The following is a 4,558-nucleotide window of genomic DNA, read 5'->3' on the forward strand; positions in this document are numbered from 1 at the left end:
CAGGTGTGTTTTTGAGCGTCACTTCTCAGAGCTCCAGTGTGTGACATCGTGAGTCGGGTGCACTCGATGCCCAGGCCATGCCTCCATAATAAACCACCACACATAAAAGGGAATAATATCTACTGAGATGAGAAAAAATCACATAAGGTGACTTGAAGAGTGAGTCTGTTGCATGAACGCTGCCTTCCCTCTCTGGCAGGAAGAAAACACATCACAAACTGTGTGTGAATTGTAATTTTGCACAGAAATGTCACCACAGACTCTGAATTTGCAAAACTGCAAATGCAAGGACCTTCATATAATTTTCCGGGTTAAAAGCTCAGTCACTTTCATGTCAGTTCATTTGGGGACAGATGGTGGCCTAAAATACATTTACTGAAATGAGAGTCTGCCACTTTCAAGTGTGAATTACACAAGCGGCATTAAGCGACAATAACAAACTTGCTTCGGTTTAGAAGCCACACATCATCTCACTGCACCTGCTGCACGAGTAAACAGAAAAGAATAAACTGTAGCGCCGTGTAAATCTTCACAAACATTAACACAGTGTGATGAAGTGCACACAATCCGCAGTTTTCCCAACGCCGAAGGCATGTGTCAAACAAACAAGAGCATTAACTTGATTGCTGAACTCAGCCAAAGCAGCAGATTTTAGTTTTCCTTTTGCAACTTCACATCTCAGCTAACCCTCTGAACCCCTGAAAACTCACTGGTGGGTTTGAAAGGTGGGTTTTCTTTTTAAAAAATCACCGAAATTAAACCGTTTATCCCAGAGAGAAACTGTAACAACAGAAAAGAACTGGATTTACTACTTTCCAACAGTCCTTGAATGCTTCATGTGTCAGGAAATCTAACACGAAACAAGTTTAGAACTTTAAAAAATCTGATCTATCACTAAGTCTCTTTGGTACCAATCCCTACAGGTCTAATTTGAAAAAAGAGAAACGCAAAAATGAACCATTTACCAAAGATCTTGTAAAAAATCCAAAGATTCTGCGCTTATCAGAGCAATCTCAGCTGTAACCAACAGCTACATCACATGTGAACTGCAGGCTGAAGAGATGAAAAGAGAAACCGCGAGAAAAATAAAAGCACTGAAATAAATGCAGCATGGCTCAAACACGGTATGCACAGGAGCAAGTGGTTGGAGGACACATACAGCATGGTGAGACATCTTTTTACAGTATTTGTAAAGCCTGCAGGTCCTTCCAAAATGTTGAACGTATTGATTAGCTTTGTTTTTAATTTTTGTACAATAAAGATTCAAAGATCTTCACCTGTCATTTTTTTCCGTTTTTAATATTTATGGCATCATAAATGTGTCAGACTGCATCAAACAGAGCTCTCCATTGAGGTGCAGCGAACAATGAGCCCACAGTTAATAAAAATGTGACAGAAGCACAAAAAAAACACCCAAAAACTGCTTCAGGTTCAAAGTGTTGACACATTATTTTCAGTTTACTAGTCACAAGGAGTGCTACAAATCATGTGAAAAGTGTTGGAAGAAGAAGAAGAAGAAGGGAAGTTTCCAAAATCAGACCCAACTGATGTTATCAGGAGTTTGTGGCAAATGTTCAGAATCCTGTGTTTGTTGACACTGTCTGGGTGGATTATGGCTGATGTAGGACATCAGGCATTTCTGATCCACATTAGGAAGTAAAATCTCTGCTGCATTGACTTTGTCTGTTTTATTAGCTTTCTGCGACGACATATCTCTCAGCTTTATGGGAGTGTAATCCTAAATGGCTGCAGCACCTGATTTAAATCGCTAAACTGGCCTTATCTTGTGTTATGCAACGGAGCTGAAGCGGCAGCGAGGTGGTCGGCTGTTCTGGCGCCGTGTGTTAAAAGCCCGGAGAGTCTCTGGATAGGATTCCCTGTGTCTTTTCAACACACACACACACACACACACACACAAAGGCATGGCTGTGAGTGTGAGCAGTCCATCAGTCCCGTCCTGTGCCAGCTGCACTGTGACATCTTTACTGCGTTTTCACACGCCTCCCTGAAAGCCTCACAATGCCCTCACTGTACCCATCTGCAGCAAACACACAGTTACAGATGCACACGTGAACACACACACACAAGCGGGCAAGCTCTCGCATGTGCCACACACAAACACACACCACAGCGCTGTGTGTACTGTGGCTCGGGCCCAGGACCCCTGACAGCGCCGGCTTCATATTCAGCTGATGTTGTTTCTGCAGGGAGTCCAGTCTATGGAGCGTTGAGTTTGGCCGCGATACAGTTTATGTTAGAAAGTAAGAACCTCTGCTGCAGATCTGGAGCAGAGACACACTCGGGCACGTTGCTCTGCTTGACTCGGTGCACAGGTCGCGGACAGCTGCGCGGTTACGCAGGGTTTCCCCCCGCAGCCGGGCCGCAGCAGCGACAGAAACAGGCCTCTGGGACCCGCTGATACCAACAGATCGAGTTCAGGCTCAGCTCGCATCCAGCTGTTCCTTTCTCTCACATGCTCGGAGAAAAAGAGGGCAGGAAGGGCTGAAGGTGGAGGACGGGCCGGAGCTCAGTGTCCTGTTGCAGAGGACGTCTTCACTGCTCAGGGCCTATAGAGTTACTGCTCAGAGGGTGTTTTCACTCACTGCCACGAATCCTTTGAGTTGAAGAACTTCAGAAAGTCAGTGAAGCACTTATTCAAACATGTTTACTGGTCAGAGGTCACTGGAATTCTCAGCTTTTTCTGTGGTTGTAGTTGGAATATTCGGACGGACGCTTAGACAAAACAATCAGTTTCAATATGAATTCTTAAAGAACTTCCACTTGAATTAAAGCAGAAAGTGCATTAAGCAAATATTCTAACACTTTTATTGTTTAGAATTTCAAATCTTTTCTTTGTTCTATGGGTGTGAATGGAATATTTGTACTGTTGCTGTGACTAAACATGCAGATTGATTATGACTTCTTTGAGCATTATTTCAAAAACTTCTACTTTTTTTTTTCAAGCAGAAAGTCGGTGAAGCACATATTCAAACATTTTTACTGATCAGAGGTCATTCTAATTCTCTGGATTCAGTTTCACAAATGCAAAATGTATTCATTTTCTGTGGTTGTAATTGGAATATTTGCACAGCTGTTCTGACTAAACAGGAAATCTGAAGATGAGTTGAGATTTGAGGATATGTGACGGGACTCATTTATGTACATTTATGATTATTTCATTTAAAAAAAAACATGAAATAATCAAGAATCGGGGATAATTTTTGATAAACTGTTTCTGTTGTTGAGACTGGACTGTCAGTTGCTGTGATGTTGTGTCACAGAGATTTTCATTAAACCAGTTCAGTCTATCCAGAACATCTACATGCTCTCTTGGTGTTTCCCTACGTGTTGAGTCACTATCACTGTGTAGTAAATTGCATCACCTTATATTCAAAGTTGTAAAAGTCTGCTCATTTACAGTCTAAAGATGTATTCAGTTCAAAGCTGTTTCCTGATCTGGGAGCTGTTAACATAACTGGTTAAAATGGGATTTTTGGTGCGTAAAGTTTTGCGTAAAACAGATTTCAGCAGCAGCTACTCCCACGTTTTCCTTATCTACAGACATGCCGTGGTTCAGTCAGCTTTAAAGAAGAAAAAAAAAGTTGTGTTGTAGAGACAAAGCAGAGCAAACTTACTGGCAGCAGAATGGATGGTGACAGCTCACCTCCTGGATGTTTGTCCGCCTGGCAGCAGCGCAGCGGCGCAGCTGTCAAAGAGGGAGAACTCCACACTTTTCCCCTCAAAAGTTCTGCTGCTGCTGCAGTGGAGCTTTTAAACCGGCTTATTTGAGAGTTTCTCCTTCAACTCCGGGTCAGACTGTAACTACACAACGCGAACGACCGGCGGCACCGTTTTTAAGCGGGTCTCAGTTCTCCCATTAATCCCGACGACTCGCTCCGCTCTGGCTCCGCTCGGTCCACCGCGCCTGCTCAGCCGGGCCGTGTGCGCGGGCGTGTGCACGCGGGGAGCTGCTTGCACGGTCACAGGAAACGAGACAATAGCACCTCGACTGGGCAGGGGGGTGGAGAGGGAGGAGAGGGGAGGAGGGGGCGTGAAAAGAGGACTGTGGAGGAGAAGAAGGAAAGGACAGAGATCCATCTATGTATCTGTCTGTCTATAAGTCTATCTGTTGGTCTGTCTGTCTGTCTACTGGTGACCTTATCACCCTTTACTTACCAAAAGTCCTGCTCTGAAAAAGGTTAGTTCAGTAAAACTATGTAAATATTATCACAAAGATGTCCTTAAAGTATCACAAGTTATTACTGTCACTCATTTAAGTTCATAATAATGATAACTTTATGTAATAGCAGCTTTTCAAAACAGACTTTACAAAGTGCTTTACAGGCCAAAAAGGCTCTCAGGAAGACCATTAAACAAGAGAAGGTCAAACAGAAAGAAAAAAAATAGACCAGAGAAGTAAGAAGTGGAGAAACAGAGTTAGACATGTTAAAGATACAGAACTTTAACTCTCCTATTAGCTTCAGATTTACTGACATCTTTTATCGTTGGGTTCAGTTTGACCCCAGCACTTTAAACCTCCAGAAAATATCCTAATTAA

At 43.1% G+C, this 4,558-nt stretch overlaps 1 protein-coding gene across 1 annotated transcript in view; it reads right to left on the reverse strand.

The window, feature by feature from the left end:
• lpar4 (lysophosphatidic acid receptor 4) overlaps nucleotides 1–3,917 on the reverse strand; it is a 9,424-nt gene extending 5,507 nt beyond the window's left edge. The window contains exon 1 of the mRNA XM_008294686.1: nucleotides 3,636–3,917. The gene's annotated coding sequence lies outside the window, so the exon portion shown is untranslated. The remainder of the gene's footprint in view (nucleotides 1–3,635) is intronic.
• Between the last annotated feature and the right edge of the window lie 641 nt (nucleotides 3,918–4,558).

This window comes from Stegastes partitus, unplaced genomic scaffold (genome assembly GCF_000690725.1).
Source record: "Stegastes partitus isolate 25-593 unplaced genomic scaffold, Stegastes_partitus-1.0.2 Scaffold987, whole genome shotgun sequence".
NCBI lineage: Eukaryota > Metazoa > Chordata > Actinopteri > Pomacentridae > Stegastes > Stegastes partitus.